The 20,184-nt window shown below is 54.0% G+C and overlaps 1 pseudogene; it reads right to left on the reverse strand.

Moving 5' to 3' along the window:
* Positions 1–1,999: 1,999 nt before the first annotated feature.
* LOC137212919 (transcription initiation factor TFIID subunit 13 pseudogene) overlaps positions 2,000–20,184 on the reverse strand; it is a 72,518-nt pseudogene continuing 54,333 nt past the window's right edge.

Below are 20,184 nucleotides of genomic sequence, written 5' to 3' on the forward strand. Positions count from 1 at the left end.
TGGTTGACAGTCCGACTGAGGATGCAGGGGACACGGGTTCGTGCCCCGGTCCGGGAAGATCCCACATGGTTCGGAGCGGCTGGGCCCGTGAGCCATGGCCGCTGAGCCTGCGCGTCCAGAGCCTGTGCTCCGCAATGGGAGAGCCTACCCACAACAGTGAGAGGCTTGCATACCGCAAAAAAACCCAAAAAACAAAAAACAGGAGGCTGATGTGATGTGTACACAACCACAGGGGGCGCTATTCACAGTGTGATCTTTGTGGGTGGGGATCCCACGAAGTTGTGTGATGGGGGCTGCAGCGTTTCTGAGCTTTAGGGTGCATTATTAGTACCTGATGCTTACCTGCCCAGTGCCCCAGGTGACATCAATGCAGGTGGGAGCCCTGTTCTGGGCACAGTGACCAATGCTGGAGAGATCATTGCCAACCAGGAGACATTCAGACTTCAAGAGACTTACAGTCTGAAAGGGGAACCAGACGTGAAAACCAATAAGTATCCTAAAAAGGAATGAGTATAAAAATAAAATGGTATACAGGGTACATCTGGAGGGCCCCAGGAGGAAATGACCTACAGTGGTTTCCCAGAAGAGGTGACTCTGGTGATGGGAAACAGCAGGTGTTCCCTTGGCAGGCGTGGGACAGCGGGGCATACTGATCAGAAACAGGGAGATGGCCAAAAAAGGGAAAAGAAGGCTTTGGGGAACTTCAAGAAGTTTGGTGTGTCCCCATCAGGCACTTCCATGCCAGGCTCATCTTCTAAACATACTGGTTTCATCCTCACGTCACGCACACAGCCCTTCCCCGTAGGATGCACACTGGTTCCCGTGTGTCCCCATCAGGCACTTCCATGCCAGGCTCATCTTCTAAACATACTGGTTTCATCCTCACGTCACGCACACAGCCCTTCCTCGTAGGATGCACACTGGTTCCCGTGTGTCCCCATCAGGCACTTCCATGCCAGGCTCATCTTCTAAACATACTGGTTTCATCCTCACGTCACGCACACAGCCCTTCCCCGTAGGATGCACACTGGTTCCCGTGTATCCCCATCAGGCACTTCCATGCCAGGCTCATCTTCTAAACATACTGGTTTCATCCTCACGTCACGCACACAGCCCTTCCCCGTAGGATGCACACTGGTTCCCGTGTGTCCCCATCAGGCACTTCCATGCCAGGCTCATCTTCTAAACATACTGGTTTCATCCTCACGTCACGCACACAGCCCTTCCCCGTAGGATGCACACTGGTTCCCGCGGCACTTTCCTCTAAGCCGCTTCCAGTACATTCAGACTCTCACCCTAGAGGAAAGCTCATTGTCTTCAACTCGCCCACCCACTCCACACCACACTGGGAGACTTACTTCCTCCCATAAAGGTGGTCTCCTTACCTGCCCACCATAGGCTTCACACCTGTGCTCACCTGTGAGCCCATTTCACATTGGGGTTATCCCACCAGCCCAGACAGCCCTTCTCCCTCTTCCAATTCTGCCTCTCATTGGTGGTTGCCAGTTTCCTCCAGGCTGGACTATGAACTCTCTGAAGCAAGAACTCTCTTATTCATTCCTTCGATGATAACTTATTGAATGCCTACTCTGCACCAGGCACTGGATCTTCCAGCTTTTTACATTCATCACAAAATCCGGCAGAGTTGGTGGCGCCCAGTGGAAGCCCACCAAATGCTTGACCCCTGACTGTACAAAAGAAAGAAATGTCTTTAAGTAAAGGGGTTTCTGGAGTCGTTAAAATATGATTTAAATCGTTTACAACTTTTACTTCGGGAAGCAAATAGGCATCTTTTCTTTTTTTTTTTTTTTTTGGCGGTACGCGGGCCTCTCACTGTTGTGGCCTCTCCCGTTGCGGAGCACAGGCTCCGGACGCGCAGGCCCAGCGGCCATGGCTCACGGGCCCAGCCACTCCGCGGCATGTGGGATCTTCCCAGACCGGGGCACGAACCCGTGTCCCCTGCATCGGCAGGCGGACTCTCAACCACTGCACCACCAGGGAAGCCCCGGCATCTTTTATTTTTAATACATTGTGTTGGCATGAATAGCACTTTTGTTTTTTTCAGAACACATCCTAATATATTATCTCGCTCTTCCCTCCTTATATAACTCAGAGGTAAGTGAGGCAGCTCAAATGAAATATGTTGCGTTTTCCAGATGAGCAAACTAAGGTGTCAAGAGATTTAGGCGTGCCTCAAGTCACACAGACGGTTAGTGGAAGGAGCAGACTTAGAACACTGATCGCCTGCCCTTTCCACCACTACCTGCACCTGTGTGTGTGAGTCCCCACCATCCAGGACCTCCACTTAGCAGCTACTGTGAAAGCTCCCCAAGGGACCCAAATGGCAGCTGGATCCACACCTGGCTCTCATCAGAGACCAGTCAGCCCTGGGGGACAGTCCTGGGGCTGCCATTCCATCCATAGAGACTTTGAGTGGTTGCAGGGAACGCCAGGGTCATCCCATCTCCCAGCGTCTGGGAGCCTCAGACGTTCAGGGCTCGTGTTCCCAATGGACACAGAATTGCCAAGGCAACTCCAGTGAGACCTCTGGCCAACCCAATGTGCAGAGTTTTGCGTAAAGCCTCAGAGAACCCCAATATCACTCTAAACTATTCCTTCTGGAAGCCAGGGGAGGGATGAGATGACCTCTATATCCCCTTCTGTAATACAATTCTATGAAAAGGAGGCTGGAGGGAAAGGAGCCAGCTTGGGAGGGAGGCAGGCTGGCTTTTGAGCGTGGTCCCCTAGCCATTCGCTGCCCTTTTCAGTGTTCCTTGGCACCTGGTGAAAGTAGGCAAGGGGGTCTGGCGGGAAGGCCACCCAGAAGCTATTCAGAGACCAGCCGGCATTGCCCAATCAGGGGGTGGGGACAGTCAATGGAATACTGCCCTACACACTGGGGTTTCCCCACTGGACTCCTCAGGCCATCACTCCAGGGGTTGGCTGGAAACTCAGCAAGGACCCTGACCAGGCTCTGGCCAGAGCCCTGGAGTGGAGGGGAGGAGCCTGCAGGCATCCTGCCAGGCCTCTCCAGCCTTAGAGAAGGAGCTGAGAAGGTCAGCCAAGGGGCCCAGCTGCAACAAGAGACCTTGTGCCCACACCAGGGTAAGGACTGAGCTGGTCCATCCTGAGTGGGGTAGGGGAGGGGCCTCAACCCTGGCAGAATATATAAGGCCCTGGGACCATCAGGCCGGACTCTGTCACTGGTAGGAGAGACATCTGGAGAGGAAGCAATTAAAAGGGCCAGAAGACCGGTAGAGGCTGCAGGCCCCTGGGAAAAAGATGGAGAAATGGCCAGAGATGCCTGGAGGACTTTCTGGATGTGCCCGGGTTGGGCACGTTGCTGCGTGCACAGGCCGCTCAGCACATTTTGAGCTCCGTCTGTAAACGCAACGCCCAGTACCGTCCCTCCGACGTGCGCTGTAGATGAGCTTTCCATGGGGTGATGCGTGATGATGAATCACCCCAGTCTAGCTTCCCACTGTGAGCAACACAGTTAACTGGCAGAACACTGACCAGGATTCAGCGGCGAGGTGGTGGCAGGGGTCCGAGCTTTCCTCTGGGAGGAGAAAGCTGTCCTGATCCAGGATCACAGGTGTTCTTGGCCTTGGAGGGAGGATTCGAGCCACTGAGTCAGCCTGCCCAGGACTCTGCTGTCTGGTCTCAGCGGCCCTCCCTGCTGGTCTCTGGAGGGTTCAGTGGGAAACAGACAAGGACTGCCTGAGAATGCTGTTGGCCTTGGTCTCCCCCTGGCCTGTGGAGTAAGAATAAAGAAAGGTTCACCATCCCATAGGCCCTCTTGTTGGCCCCGACCCTGCAGGGAAAGAACCTTCACCCACATATTTTATTTATTTCACATACTTTCGTGGCCTGCTTCTGACGCGTCAAGCACTATTCTAAGCACGTGGACGGTAGGAACGCATTTAATTCTCCAGCAACTCCATGAGTTAGTTCCTATTATTGTCCCCGTTTTTATAGTGGAGGGAACTACAGAACAGGGATGTAACGTGACGTGCCTAAGGTCACACAGCTAACCAGGAGCAGAGCTGGGTCCAAACCCAGGCAGTTGGGCTGCAGCATCCCTGCCCATGGCCAGCAGGTGCCAACCCTTCCGAGACACCGGACATGGGCACAGGAGCCCCGGACCGGCAGAGGGCAGAGCGCCACTGTGTGGCAGGAAAGCTGGGTGTGTGTCCCAGATCACTGCTTCCTGGCAAATGACCTTAGGCGGGTACTTAACAGTCTAGCCGTGGTTCTTAATCTATACACAGGGATCTCAACAAAACCCACTTCATGGATTGTCATGAGGTAGGGACAAGACCATGTCACAGGTTTAGTATTATTAGCAGGGTCTCCCTGGGACCAGCAAGATTCAAAATGACCTCCCACATTCACCCCCATCCAACCCCCCACACCCCCGCTATGAGGAAAGTGGAGCCCGGCAAGGCTTGGCCACCATTTCCTGTCCCGGGTGGGAGGAGGATGCTTAGGAAGTGTTCCTTCCTGTCTCCTCCTTGGTTTCATCCAAGCCTTTCCTTTCTGTGCCTGCTGCATTTCCTTCTTGTTTTCCACAACTGCCCTCTGTTTGACATTTGGTGCTCGTATGAGTTTCCTGGGGCTGCTATAAGAAAGGTCCACAAACTAGGGGGTTTAAAACAACAGAAACAGATTTTCTCACCGTCCTGGAGGACAGAAGTCCCAAATCAAGATATGAGCAAGGGCCATGTGCCCCCTGAAGTCTCTAGGGGAGGATCCTTCCCTGCCTCTCCCCAGCATTTGGTGATCACCAACAATCCTTAGTGTTCCTTGGCTTATAGACACATCACTCCAGTTTTCGCCTCCGTCTTCACATGGCTGTCTTCCCCGTGTGCCTATGTCTAACTCTCCCTCTTCTTGTATCCAGTCATTGGATTAGGGCCCAAACAAATCTAGTATGACTTCATCTTTAACTACATCTGCAAAGACCCTATTTCCAAATAAGGGCACATGCACAGACTCCACATGGACATGAATTTGGGGTATACTATTCAACCCTGTACTGCTGGTTGGTCCTGCAGGATCTAAAATGAAGAACATTTTTTTTTTCTTTCCTTGCGTTTTCCAGGAAGAGCCTAGCAAATGTGTCTTTCTTTGCTCTTGGGCAGAGGAACAGGAGGAAGGTCACTTTATACTCCATCCAAGACACCCTGAGCAAAGGACAGGCTTCAGAGGCGCCCAGGGATGGGCCCAGCAGATGGCCTGGCCGAGGGCAGGCCTGAGAGGCAGTCTGCACAGCCGAGGGCAGTGCCTCCTGGGGAGGAGGGAGCATGCGTCTGTAGCCTGCTTGGCATGCCCTGGTCCTCTACAGACATTGCCTCTTTTAGCTGCAGGGATGCTTCCTACGTTTCTCTGGTGAAGAGCTTCAGTATTAGCAACCTCAGGTGACGCTATACACAAGAAAGAGCATCCTCTAGAAAGCTTATTCTGAGCTTCCATGTGCAAAAGACAGGGGAAGGTGAAGCCTCGGGGCCGGGCGTGGGAAATCTGCCAGTGCCACCGTTCCTTGGCAATGTCACCTAGGGAAGAGTCCAGGGGATGCCCAACGGCCAGCTCTTTGCAAAGCCCTGGGTTATCTGATGGTGAAGTGGACACAGGAGCGCGGCAGCCTACACCCCTCAGATGTTCCAGACGACCAGGTTACGGAGAGCTGGGGATATGAAGTTAAGGGACTTTCATCTGCATCTTTCATCCCTGCATCGTCATCATCATCAGAGAGGAAGCATGATGAAGGAAGCTCCAGGCGGTCTGTTAGAGCTGAAAGGAGAGTTCTCAGGTCCTCCCCTCAACCGGGGCCTGCAGCCCCTTCTCTCCGCCCCCTCGGCCCCTCACCTACAGCTGGAGACTCCGGACGAATCTCTGGCCCTGAGAGGCTTTCTGGGGCGTCCAGTTCTGTCTGACATCTAGAGCCTGGGAAAGGAGGGAGGGAGGATGCCAAGAAGGCATGGGGTTATGCTTGTACCTGAACTACAGGAAGGGGACCGCCCTACCCCAGCATACCCGCAGCTGCTCTTCCAGGGACAGGAAGTCAGCTGAGTACCCAGCAGACAGCGTGCCTGGGGGGAGGGGTTCAGACACCTGGGCAGTCCGCTGGGCCATCCACTACTCTTCCGGGCCACACTGGTTCCCACACCCAGGAGGCCAGACGGACTGGGGATTAAGAGCCTGGGTTTTCATCCCGGTTCAGTTCGCCTCCTCAAAGTTAGGAGACCAGGGCAGGTCTCTGAATCTGCTCCCCATTTGTTACAATGGGGATAATAACGGTCCCCACTTCCTAGGGTTGTTGTCATAGATCAGTGAGCGAACACCCACGTTGCCCAGGACATAGTGAGTGCTGGGTCAACACTGGCTGCTCTGATGCCCCTGGGAAGGGGCTGAGCCGTGGACCAACTATTTCTTGCAAATAATCTGGCATTTAACTAGTGGCCTGACCTGCTTGGGGGGAGAAATGGCGCCCTCTTGGCAGCCCCACCTGGTTTAGTAACTCTCCTTGGGAAAGCAGTCATGCCTATCTCCACTTCACACACTGCATGAGCTCTCCCTACACCAGGGCCCCTCTCTGGCTGGCCTGCCCAACCACAGGACAATCAGGCTTTTAGCCAGGCAGTTACAGTAAGCCAGGCCCGCCCTTCCTTACAGGGGGTACCACTGCTCCCCGGCCCCGAGCCTCGGTTCCCAGAGAGGAGACAAAGGGGTATCAGGAGCCCCTTACCGGCCTGGTATGCCGGGGTTGGCTCTTAACGCCCCCCCCCCCAGGACATGCTGGTTTTTCCAGCGATTTCCAGGGGCCACTTAGTCCTGGCAACCAACCGGTCCAATCTGCAAAGGGCAGCCGAAGCAGCAAGTAATGTTCGGGAGAGGCTGACTCACTTCAGCCAGGCTGGGCCCTCTGTTAATATTCCTGGACCTCAGCCTGGGATTCCTGCAGGTTCCGACAGCAAGTCGAACCATCCTTTTGTATAAGGAGGGTTCCAAGGTAACCCTGAGGGGAAAGGAGGTGGGGAGAGCCCTGGCAAGGGTGTTGATCCCCGCGAAGCTCCAGGCCTGGGGGACGGGATGTTGACAAGGAGGACCTAACTGATCCCAGGCCTGATTGAGGAGGGAGGGCGGGAGAAGGGAAAGAGGACCCCATCTACAGTGCACAGGGCACGTTACATAATTATTCTATTTTAATCACAACCACCCTGTATGGTAGATATGACTAATCGCTGGTTAATAAATAAGGAAACTGAGGCTGGGAGAGGTTGAGGAGGTTAGCGGGCGGGTGGAGGTCGGTGAGGGGTGGTGGCTGCATGGGCAAAGAGTGAGGTCAGGCACGTTTTAAACTCTCAGCCTCAGGGCCCAAGGAGGGTAACAGCGGGCAGCCTGTGCTAGTCCCCCACCTCGCCCTGCGAGGCGCACCTCTTGGTGGGCAGGGCAGGCACAGAGCCTCCTCAGGTCACCCTGGTCCAAGACTGCATCTGACTGGGACACCGCGGGGGCGGGGGGCGGGCTCGGATTGGGGTGTCCCTGGAGGCGGGTCCTTGCCACCCTTCCCCCGCCGGCGGGATCTCCCGACTCCCCTGCCCGGGCAGGGCCCCGCGCCAGGACCCGGACCAGGACCGGACCGGGACCTCGGTCCGGGCGCGCCTCGGTTTCACCCACCCCACCCCCCTTCCCGGTGCGTGCCCATGGCAACCGCTACTCTCCGGGCCACGTTTAAAGGGGAAGTGTACACACACGCACATGCCCCATCGCGCCGCCAGCTGCGGATTCCTCAGCCCTTCCATCAGCGCGGCCGGCCCCCGACGACGGGCTTCCTCGCGGACTGTGAGGTCAGCGCCCCGCCCCGCCACCCAGCGGCTGGCCCGCGCCCGGCATCCCGGCCCCCGGTCCCCGATCCCTGCCGCGCACCCTGGTGCCCGTTCCCCGGCGCGTCCCCGAGCTGGGGCGGTCCCTCGCGCCCACCGCCTGCCGCCCCCGGGCCTCCAGGCCGAGCCCTATTTCGGGCGCTGGCGCCGCGGGCCGGGGCAGCCCTGCCCGGAAGGGAGGCTATTCTGGGCCGGGCAGCCCGAGCAGCTGCGGCCCCAGGGCTTCCCGGCAGGGTGCGCGCCCGGGACAGAGGGCACGCTGGGGCAGGGCTCCCCTCCCTCCCCACCGCCCCACCTTCCTCCCAGGCCGCGCCCAGTTCCCTCCTCTATTTTGGCCAGACCCAGGTCCTTCCCTAGGCCGGGAACATTCTCTGGTGCCAGGTCACTGAGAGAATGTCCAGAGCCTTGTGGCCACGGTGCTCCCTCATCCAGTGCCCACCACGCAGGTGCTGGCGCCTGAGCCTCTCCGCCCCTCTGCTCCCATCTCTCGGTCTGGGGTGGTCTTCCCAGCACCCTGTGCTTGCCTGGGCACAGCCAGTGTCCCCCTGTGTCCCATTTGCCTTCCCTTCCTGACTCTCGCCCATCACCCCACGTGACCATATGGTTCAGTGTTGAATTCCCAGTGCCCAGCACAAGGATGGGTGCCCCCCAAATGGTCATTAAATGAAAGTTGTTAAACTGTCACATTGAGGACACCAAACTCCAGCCCCTTGGGATCTTTTTACATCCTATCCAGCTAACCCGTCTGATGAGCATATGCTCCAGCTGGCCCCTGGATCCCTTCCCCCACCAGAGGGAGTGGCCACTTCCATGGGTAGCCTGGGCTTGGTGGGTGAAGCTTTGAGCATCTGCACATGTGGCCCTGGTCCCCTTGGGTCTACTCTGTAACCTTAGGACCCATTGCTGGACTCATCAGGGCCACGCTCTTCCATCTGTGAACCAAGATAAGAATACTTGTGGCCTATCCCACACCATGGTTATAAGGAGACAAAATATATGCGACACCATCAGACTGCAAGTCACATTCATTATCTAACCTAACCTAAATCCCATCTGAGCACACTCAGGGAAGGGAAGAGGAGGGAAACTAACATTGCCAAATTCTCTGCTAGGTGCTTTATTATTTTTTAAATTTTTTAGATGTTTTAAATATGTCATGTTTAGCAAAGCACTAATCAAACTTTGTCAGCAGAAGCCACTTGGATCTTGTCAAAATGCGGAGGCCCTGAGATGCTGCATTTCTAACCAGCCCCAGGTGGTCTTCATCCCACCAGCACCGTGTGCACCACGTTAGGAGAAGGGAGGGGGAATCCACACAGCGGTCCACACAGCGGTCCTCCTGGTGTTCAGATGAAGCATTGGAGGTTTAAAGAGATTAAGTGGCTTGCTTCAGTAATGAGGCCAGTGCCCAGGCCCAGCTGGCCCACAGAATGTCCTCTGCCCCTCGAGTCTTAGCTTCTGGGTCCTCAGATGACCCACTTTTAGCCCCAGACTTTTTCCCCCTGCAGTTTATGCCCCGCAGCTTTTCCTTCAAATTATCACACTAATACCTGTGAGTAAAACACGTGTACCAAATGTATACTTAAACTCAATGAAAATAAATAAAAAATCAATTGTATGTTAATAAAAAATAAAACATCGCCACGCCCCAATTCCTCTCACCTCACTCCCCAGAAGAAGAAATACGGTCTACAGGACTTCCCTGGAGGTCCAGTGGTTAAGACTCCACGCTTGCAACGCAGGGGGCACGGGTTCAGTCTCTGGTCGGGGAACTAAGATCCCACATGCTGCGTGGAGTGGCCAGAAAATAAAGTAAAATAAAAGTCATCTTGAAAAAAAAGAAAAGGAATATGGTCTACAGTTTACTGCCAGTGCTTTATGCTGCCATCTCGTGTTTACACCTTGGGTTGGCCGGGGTTAACACTGTGGGATATGGGTAAAAGGTCAGGCCAAAAGCCACCAGACCTAGGATGGAAATCGTGTGTGAGACAGAGAGAGAGAGAGAGAGAGAGAGAGAGAGAGCGAGGGAAGAAAGTGTGGTTCAAATATGGGCCCAGGAAGAGTCAGGAAAGCACTTTCTCCCCAGGGCCCTTTACTTCCATCTTTCAGGGCAAGCTGGAACAGGTGAGGGAAACCCAGCTACATGGGCACCCTGGCTCATGAATAAGTAACCCACCGGATGCTTTGACTCACTCGTCAATAGACAGTTGACTTCCTGACAGAGAGGCTAGCGCCCTCACACTGACACGTGTAAGTGAACGGGTAATCAATTGACAATTAATTACAAGTGGAAGTTACTGGGAATCCAGAACTGCTCGTTCAAAACTCCGTGGGGAAGGAAGGCTGCGTTTTCCAGATGTGCATCTGTGTCAAAGGCCAGAGCTGCAGCGGAAATACTCCCAGTGGTGTCCTAGTTTCCTGAAAAATAGCATTTGCCCAGTCTTGAGGGGGCTTACTGTCCGGGGGGGCAGTGGCCCTGGGGCCAGAGTGTGTGGGAACTTGGCTGGGAAGGTCAGGTCCTGGTCCCACCAGCCACTCACTGCCAGTGAGGGTGCGGACACCCTGCAGAGGGCCCTGGATCCCTGGCCTGATACTTGGTAGGTGCTCAAGGTGGGGGGGGGGGTTACTCCTTTGCCCCTCCTTTCACCTGCTCAGCCCCACTGGGTGCCCCAAATCTATTCCTCAATTCTGGGGCTGAGAAGAGGCTTACAAGTCTAGTTTCCTTTCAAGACAAACATTTCCTCAGACTTGGGTAACTGGGGAGAAGTCACAGGTCTCATTTCTGAGAGGGAAGGAGGCCCACACCACGGGGGCAGGGCTGGGTGAGACGGGGAGAGAGGACTGGGAAATCGCACGGCTCTCACTTCTGCTTTGCGGGTTATGGGCGCTGAGCTGCCCATAGCCCTCTCCTCTCAGAACTTCCTCTGAAGAGCCCACTGGTCATTTGCATATGTCTCATTGAAATTCCCGATCAGAGCTCACCGTCTCCTCCCCTCGGCCCCCAGAGGGTAGCTGGAACTTCACTGGGGAACCAAAGACTGGGGACAAGTGGCCGTGGGACAGCGCTGATAGCCCCAAACCTTCCCCGGCTGATTCACCCTTATTCAGTAGACGGACCATTTTTCCTAGAATGTTGCAACAGGGGTATTAGGGTTTTTCCAGAACTTTCCACCCTCGATGACCCAACTCTGAGCCCCTCAAGTGGAACTCAAGATGACTCTCACTGGCAAGGGTTGGGCACTTGCCCTCTGACCTTGGTGTCCCCTCCGTTTTATGCTTTTCTCACGGAGCAGAGCTCAAGTCTCCTGAGGACGGCCTCATTGTGCATCCAGCCATGCACACAGCAGGCTCTTGGCCTGTGTTTTGCTTTCTTAATACATATTTGTTTAATGGATGGGATGACTGGAAATTACTTACCCCTGATGAAGAAACGGGAAAGCAACACCGCTTTAAAATTCTTTAAGAAAAACACAAAACTATCCTGATTTTACCCAATTCATCTTTTTGCTCCTTCATTTTAGGTTGTAAGCTCTCCAATTCCAAACCTAAGTTCTTAGTCATTAGATTCTAAGCTCTTTGAGGGCAAGGTCAATTCTCATCTATCTTTTCTCTCCCCAATCCCCGGTTCATAGTCACATAGTCGGTGCCCAGTAGATTTTGTTATATTGGATCACGTTGCCTTTCTTAGCCATTATTTAGAAAGGCAACCCCTTATAGAGCCAGACATAGCATCAACAGTTAATCTTGGGCTGAGTTGACGGATCACAGTGGCGGTGGGGATGATGATGGTCCTTATTCCAGTCAAGAGGCTGACGTTTGAGCTCCAGGAAAGGAATTCTCCTTCTTTCTTTCTTTCTTTTTTTTTTTAATATTTATTTGGCTGCGCCGGGTCTCAGCTGCGGCATGCAGGATCTTCATTGCAGCATGAAGGATCCTTAGTTACGCCATGCAGGCGGGATCTAGTTCCCTGACCAGGGATCAAACTCGGGCCCCCTGCATTGGGAGAGTGGAGTCTCAACCTCTGGACCACCAGGGAAGTCCCCAGGAAAGGAATTTCATTGTGGGGGGGGTCACTTGCAGGTGATTTCCTATGGGTTAATGACAGCTAAGGGGAGAGACACTGGGATTTGTCAGATGGGTTCCCTAGACGTTAGGGGACGTTTTTCCAAAAAGTTCAGGGAAACTCTGGCCCCAAAAAAGCTATAGGCCCTAGGAGTGAAAATGGGTCAAGGAAAATCATGAAGTAGGAAAAAAAATCCACAGATCAGACGATCTAATCGCAAGTGAGCTCTATGAGAAAAGAGTGCTGGTGGCTGGGGTACGAAAGAAAACACTTCTAGGGACTTGCCTGGAGGTCCAGTGATTAGGGACTTGGAGCTTTTCACCGCTGGGGCCCGGGGTTCAATCCCTGGTCGGGGAACTAGCCGCATGGCGAGGCCAAAAAAACCACACTTCTAGGGAATTGAGGTCATATTTCAAAAAGATGAGGAGAGAAGGGAGGAAGGGAAGGAGGGAGGGCTCTTCACCAACAGTGATCCCTCAGGGGCAGACCCAGTCCTTAGGGGAGAAGACTGAACTGCGCCCATTAAAGGAAGAGGAGAGAGAAAACTGCCTTGATTGAGCACCTGCCGTGTACTGGCCCACCCCCAAACTCTGTCAGTCTCACCCAAGCCCTAAAGAGCAGAGGCTTGGGTATCTTTCTCACGAGGGAGCCATGCAAGGCAGCCACAACCTCACCCCTTCCCCAGATGGCCTCCCAAGGCCATGCGGACCTGCTCCAAGCTTACCTGCTTCTCAATCAAATTCAGAAAGAAAGGAGGGCCGGGGGAGGCTAATAGGGACCTGAAGTCCGAGAGAGGAGAGGAGACCGACCGTGAGAGTGGGCAGGGAGGCTCTGAATCAACTCGTGTCAGCCCAGGGCAAGGCCATCGCCATCCTGGGACCGTGGGGATGGGAGGGGGGAGCTCACAACCCTGGCTGCACTTTCTCTCATCCCTGAGATTGGGCGAGGGACCAGAAGATGGGCAAACCAGGCCCCACTGGGGCAGAAACCAGACTTCGGGAACTAGAAACCAGCGAGTATGATGTTAATCACCAGCAAAACTCTAGAATGAATCATTAAATAAATTCGTTTATTCATGCCCTTAGTCAACAAATATTTACGGAGTGTGTCTAAGTACAAGCTACTGTGTTAGGCATTAAATCGGGGTGGACTGTTCCCTAAAGGATCTTAGCGGCTACAAGCAGGGAGAAGACGGTGTATAATTTTTGTAAGGGAAATAGGTTCACATGAGAAGTATAGATAAACACTGTGGGGATTCAGAGGATACTTAGAAAAGGCAGAGTATAAGACCTGAACTTGTTTCAGGGAAGGAACAAGACATGTTCATAACAGGTTTATGTAGCAAGGTTTATAAACGCAAAAAAATTGGAATCCAGTAATGTAGGGTCTGTTGAATAGGTGTCCTGATAATGGAATACTACACAGCCAATCAAAATAGTTTAGCTGTACACTTATTCATATGTGAAGATATTCACAAAACATTAGTAAGTTAAAGAAGCAGATAAAAGAGTATTTAGGTATGATGGCATTTTTATGAATTTTTTGGCATACATACGTCTAGACGTTTTTAGAAACTTGTAGAAATATATACCGAAATGTTTGAGAGATTTGGAATGCTTTACAATTCTTTTTCATCTATCTGGAAATGATAATAAAATGAATACTGACTACCCTTTTTTCAAGGATAAAAAAAAAATTGTAACTTACTATTAGCAACTCAGGCCAAATAAGTCCTTTCTTCTTTGACAGGACTGTCAGATCATAGAAATACTATGGCTAGGGAATTCCCTGTTCCCTGGCAATTCAGTGGTTAGGACTCCACGCTTCCACTGCAGGGGGCCCGTGTTCGATCCCTGGTCGGGGAACTAAGATTCCGCAAGCCGTGCAGCTCGGCCAAAAAGAAAATTGCTATGGATATAGAATACCTTGATTCCATTAGAACATTCGGCTTTCTGTGATCGCCTTATGGAAGACATTGAAAAAGTTAGCCTTGAAGATAGCATAGTTAGGTTGTAGCAGGTAGACAGAATTACTAAAAACAAAACAAAAAGCATAGGACTTCCCTGGTGGGCCAGTGGTTGAGAGTCTGCCTGCCGATGCAGGGGACGCGGGTTCGTGCCCCGGTCTGGGAAGATCCCACATGCCGCCGAGCGGCTGGGCCCGTGAGCCATGGCCGCTCAGCCTGCGCGTCCGGAGCCTGTGTTCCGCAGCGGGACAGGCCACAACAGTGAGAGGCCCGCGTACCGCAAAAAAAAAAAAAAAAAAGAAGAAACCAACAACAAAAAAAAAAAAACAGAAAAAAAAAGGGAAGGAAGGAAAGACGGAACAGAGTGGGAAATCAAAGGAGAGAAAGAGAAGCAAAGGTGAACACACAGGAGAGGGACAGTCGGGAACAGGGGAACAGATCCGGGAAGTGAGCGGCTAGGAGGCTGCAGAGAAGCCAGCGAGAGACTGGCCTGGAGGTGGGCACCGGCACCAGGCAGCCCCGGAAGGGATCTTTCACCCACCAAGCGGGGTAAGAGGAACAGGTGCAGGGTCGCTGTGGGTGGGGTTTGGGGCCAAGGACTGGTGCTGGGCCTGTCACCCTCCATCAGACACTCAGTCTGCCTGAAGCCATGCCCGAGCACTCGATGTGTCAGGGAGTGCGGAGTGCTGGGAGGCTTCAGAAAATAAGGAAGCCCTCCTCCCAGCCACCCTTCTTGATCCACCCTGGAGCTGGCAGACAAAGTGTGGACACAGGAAAGCCCACGAAGAGTCAAGGAGAATGCACAGCCCACCTCAAGGAGTGATAAAGGCAGGGTGGACTCTGGAGTCAGGAAGACGCCAGTTCAAACCCAGACTTGGTGCTGCTGTGTGGCCTCCAGAAGTTCCTTAACGTCTCTGAGCCTCAGTCTCCCTCTGTGTTATGAGGATACATGAGACAGCAGATGTGCAAGCACTGGGTCACTTTTATGACCACCCTCATAAACGTGGTCACGCCTTAATTTTGAAGTGAGTAATCCCAGCCCTAAGTGAGAAGAAAAGCTGGAATGGTCAGGGTGTCTTGGAGGGAAGACACAGCCTGGGCCCTGAGCAACCTTTGTTCACTAACTAGTCCAGGTGCTGGTTTTGAACCCACTGATCAGAGAGTAGACAGTTTCCCAGCACCGGTCTCCAAGGCAAGCGGGAAATGCCATAGAGCTTGAGCCTTCACAGGCTGGAAGGGCCTGGGCCCCGGAGACCTGGGCACCTGGGTGTCTGTATGACTTCTGGGTGCTAACAAGGTCCCTGGTGAAGGCACCTGGCTGGGGCATCTGGCAGGGTCGGGGACTGACTGCGGCAGCGGCTGCCAGCTTTGCAGACAGTGGGGAATCCTTAAGGAGTGTCCAGCATTGCCCATATGCCCACAGATGGCCATGAAACGTCATAGGCTGTGGGCAGAGCTGGCAGAGGGCAAGTTCAGCCAGCCCCCAGGGGGCCTGGCTGGCGGGGTGCTCCAGGCCCGGCCTCTAGAGTGGTACTTCCTGGGCACATCACTGTGGGGTGCAGACCCCCCTCATTGGGGGCCATGTCTGACCTGGGACATCAGCTGCTATCCCAGCCTCCAGGTGGGAGGGGTCAGAGCCATCCATGAGTCACTGTGCCCACTTCCTGCCACATGGAAGCCATGGCTGAGTCACTGGCCCCCCAAAGGGGAAGACTGGCCACAAGGCCGGAAAGCTGGAGCCCGATGGTAGCAGGAGCGGTGCGGGCAGGGGGGCTGGCACTGTGGTGACACTGCTGCCCTGTCCCACAGCCGAGGTGCCTCCTGCAGATCCTGGGGTCCTCCGCGTAGCACCGACCCGCAGCCGGCAGGACTAGCTCCCTGCTGGTATTTCCACACCCCCCAACCCCCGGCAGTAATAATTGTATCATGCCCTTCAAAACAAAACAAAACAGAAAAGCCCAACTTTTTGTTTTGAAATAACTTCAGACTTACAGAAAAGTTTCAAAAATACTACAAAAAATTACCGTATACGCTTCACCCAAATATCCCAAATGTTAACATTATACCACGTTTGTGTTACCATTTTCTTTCCCCCTCTCTCCCCATTTCTCCCCTAGGCCATTTGAGAGTAAGCTGCAGACATGATGCCTCTTTCCCCTGAAACACTTCGGCGTGTGTGTCCTAAAAACAAGGGCATGTCTTACAGAATCAACATCAATGTCAGGAAAGGGACTTTGCATCAGATGCTTTTTATGTGCCTTCTCAGATGCTCCTGGCCTACAGGGTCAGCCCTGGTGGGGGTCTCCACCTAGCCACACCTGGCGGGGGGCCAGCACCCCGAGCTCTTCCCTCCTGCCCCGCCTGGAGTGCTGAAGGACCACTCGGCATCCGTGAAGTCTGGGACGTCAACTGGCTGGAGGGTGAAGCCGTGTATAAATTCCCCCTTCCTCCCGGCGTCTGTGCTCCGGTCCATTTTATTCAGTCTCTTGGAAGACATCCCAGGAGACAGCAATCAGTCACATTACGTTCTCAGGGGCAGGCTGTCACACAGGACCTTGCACTCGGAAGAGAGCCCCATGCTTGGGGTTTAGTGCTCTGCAGTCACCTTGAAATTCTTCATAATTTTATCTTTCAATCTGTGTTTTCTACAGATGGGACGGTGGAGCTTGCACGGGGGGTTGCAGCTCGGCTCTCAAGTGCTCCTGCCTCCCGCCTTCCAGGGATGGGTTCTTGGTCACGGCTCTCCCACCCCACCCCCCACCGGCGACCCCTGCCACCAGCATCCCAGCCTTACTGCTGCCCGAGCCCTTCGTCAGCATCCCCCTCAGTGGGTACTGTTCTGCTACCCATTTTACACATGAGATGACAGAGTCTCAGCAAGGTTAACTTGCCCAAGGTCCACCAGCAATTAAGGAATCTGGATTCAAACCCAGCTCTTCCTGCTTTGAAGCCCGGGCTGTCACTCAGCCATTGACTGGTTGTTTATGAGGTCTCTCCTCTGATCATCTAGAAGGAGTGTAATTGATCTCATTCTGTGCACCACGCTGGGACTGCAGATGCAAGAAAAAGCACGGGGCTTGGAGCTGGGAGTCAGGCTGCTGAGACCCACGGGAGCGATGCCGGCACTTTAGGCCACGTGGGGCCAGGACAGGCTCTCTGAGGTGGCCGAGCCGGGGCTGGGCCTGGGCCAGTGCTGCGTTCTTTCCTGAGGCCCAGCTCGCATCTCTACCAGCTGCAGAAAGCGGGTCTGAGTCATCGGAGTCCCTGTCCCTGACTCCTCACCCATACATCGTGCATTCCGGTCCCTGGATCTCGGCAAAACCCCACTAATTTCTTAGTTCTCCCCACCCTCTTCCCTGAAAGAAATCAAAATTTCAAGCTGGGGAGGAGGTCACTTGATCCAAGCTCTTCAGTCTGCAAACGGAGGACCTGGGTTTCAGACGCTTGCATCTGGGTGGAATTCCAACCCTGCACCAATGAACCTCTCAACATTCTCCTGACTGGGGCTGATAATAGTAGTAACTTACAGGAAGAATTCCCTGGACCATGAAATACAAGGGCCTTCTAGAGAGAGCTCCAGTGATTGCACCTGACACTTTGTGACACCATTACCCACTGCACAGATCTGTTAGGGAGGCGCTATTAGCTTCCCCACTTTACAGAGGAGGAAACAGAGGCTCAGAGAGGTTAAGTAACCTGTCTAAGGCAGCCCAGCTAGCAAAGCAGAACCAAGGTCTACCAGACAACTGTGCAGAGTAGCCACCCTTCCCACCAAGTGCTGGCCCAGAGGAGCAGCGGGCACTGGCCGCCCACCCGGGGCTCCCAGAGTCCAGGGCTGCAGCCATCCCACAGCGGCCAGCCTGAAGGAGCAAGGAAACCGACCCCCTCCAGATAAACAAAACACTTCCTCCCCAAAGCCTGGGCCCAGAAGGAGGAGGTGCCCTGCACAACTGTTTATAGAGACAGATGTTTGGGACGGAAAAAGAGAGACAGCCCTCCTCCATCCCCATGGAGACAGAGGAAGTTTGCAACTTGGGCAGAGGCAACTGGAATTGAAAAAGGAGAAGGCGAAAGAAGGGAGGGAACCAGATCTGACCCGCTGGAAACAGTCTGACATTTTCAGATGCTGGTGCCTAACAAAGAGGCATTGCCATGGCAACCAGGCCTGCGGCCTGGGGGCTGCCAATCCCAGCTGGACCTAGGGCCCCGGCCAGAAGATAAATAAGCACACGTGGGATAAATACCGCGGAAGAGCAACTAAATGAGCACGTACACGCCCAGGGGCCTCTCAGCCCAGCGGCCTCCCAGGGACCACCACAAAGTGGGGAGGCTACTCACGGCCCCCCTCCTTCTCTCCTTCCTTCCTCGCTCCTTTCATCCCTCTTTATTTTCTTCCATCCCCTCTCTCGCCATCTTTCTCTCCCTCCCTCCCTCCTTCCCTCTCTCTCTCTCTCTTCCCCCACCTTCCTTCCTCCCTAGGTCTTCAACCTTGCTCCTGCCCCGGCCTAGGAACCACATCCCCATCTTCCTGATGGCCGTTGGCAGATGGTTTCCAGCACAGCTGAGAGCAGAGGACTGCTTTGGCAGTAGAGTGAGGCCCCCGGGGGGCCCAGCATAGCCATGTCCTCTCTCTCTCTGGCTGGAGACCCTGGGCATTTCAGGCTGTAGTTACGGGGAAGGAGGGGGGAGAATGGGAAGAGAGCTTCGGGCTTCTCCTAAGGGATCTGGTTCCTCAGAATTCCTCTGCCTGGCTCCCCAGCCCCTTCTTCTGCACTCACTCCCCTTGTCATCTCACTGCCCCCAAAGCCGTGATGTCCACTGCGGGATCTACACTGTGGCTACCAGCAAGCTGACCTCTCCCAAGACCCTGCTGCCTCACTACACCCCCATCACCGGAATCCCAGCCTTCTCCTCCTCCAGCCCCTCTCCTCCTTGCCTCTCTCCAGGGGAGAGGGGAGGGGGCGGATGGGGGAATGTCTGATGAACTCTGGCCGAGGTGACGGGAATCCCTGAGGCCAGAAGGTTCTGTGGGAAAGAGCTAGAAGGGAGAGCTGAGCTGCAGTGGTCCTGGGGTCAGGGCCTGCCAGTCCAAAGGAGGGGCCCGTACCTTCCTGCCCTCAACCTCAGAAACCTCCCGTGATGTCCCATGATGGGAAGGCAGGCCACAGCTGGACCACATGTTTATCCAGCCTGGCCCGCCCAGGAATGCACCCCAATTCCCAGGCTGACGATGGGACTGGAAGGTGTCATGGTAATCATCCCCCTTTGATACATGGGGAGATTAACACTTGGCAATAAGGACTGGGCTGGAGGCCGAGTAGAGGCCTTGGCCAGTGGGGACGTGTCCACAGCTGGTGGGGAGGGGAGGACAGCTGTTGCAGGCTGTGTTACGCACAGGTGGCTCAGATGGGAGGCTGAGGAGGGGCGACGGGTGACTACGGAATGGGATCCGTTGTTCCTGGGTCTAGCCCTGAGAAGGAAGCCCAGAATCGAGTCACAAAGAATGCCACCATACGGAAGGACAGGGGCCTCTGGGAGGACAGAGGCTGTTCGGAGCCTCCCCCAGCTGCCGAGCAAGCCTGGTGCCAAAGGTGAAAGGCAGGCTGGGCTCCCTGATGTCTCGAGAAGCCTGGCCACACCTTCTAGAAGCCTAGCTTCAGGACAAGAGGCCCAGGACCAGGCCTCTGCTGCCCGGCCACCCAGGAAGCAGTCTGCAGGCTCAATTCCTCCTCTGTCCCAGCTAGCTGGGTGACCCTTGACAGGTTACTTAACCTCTCTGGGCTTCAGTTACCTTGTCTATAAAATGGAGATAATAAAAAAAAAAATGGAGATAATAGCTATGCCTCACTCAGATGTTGTGAAGATCAAAAGAGACAATATGTAGGAAGCACACTTAATTGTCAAACACTCGTTGAGCACCTACTGTGTGCCAGGCTCAGTGCTGGGCTGTCTATTAGGAAAGAAGTAGCGCAGGGCATTGTGGGTATGTCGAACCGGATGTTCCCACCTGGTCAGGGAAGGGATGTGTGAGCTGTGGCCTGAGGAGGATTTAGCCAAGGGGGCAGCCTAGAACAGGGGGGCAGCAAACTCTAGCCCACAGGCCAAATCCAACTTGCTACCTGTTTTGGTTCAGCCCATGAACAAAGAATGTTTCTACATTTTTAAACAGTTGAAAAACAAACCAAAAGAATACTATTTCATGACATGTGAAAATTATATGAAATTCAAATTTCAATGTCCAGTACAGTTTCATTCGAACACAGCCACAC

This window comes from Pseudorca crassidens, chromosome 19 (assembly GCF_039906515.1).
Source record: "Pseudorca crassidens isolate mPseCra1 chromosome 19, mPseCra1.hap1, whole genome shotgun sequence".
In the NCBI taxonomy this organism is placed as follows: domain Eukaryota; kingdom Metazoa; phylum Chordata; class Mammalia; order Artiodactyla; family Delphinidae; genus Pseudorca; species Pseudorca crassidens.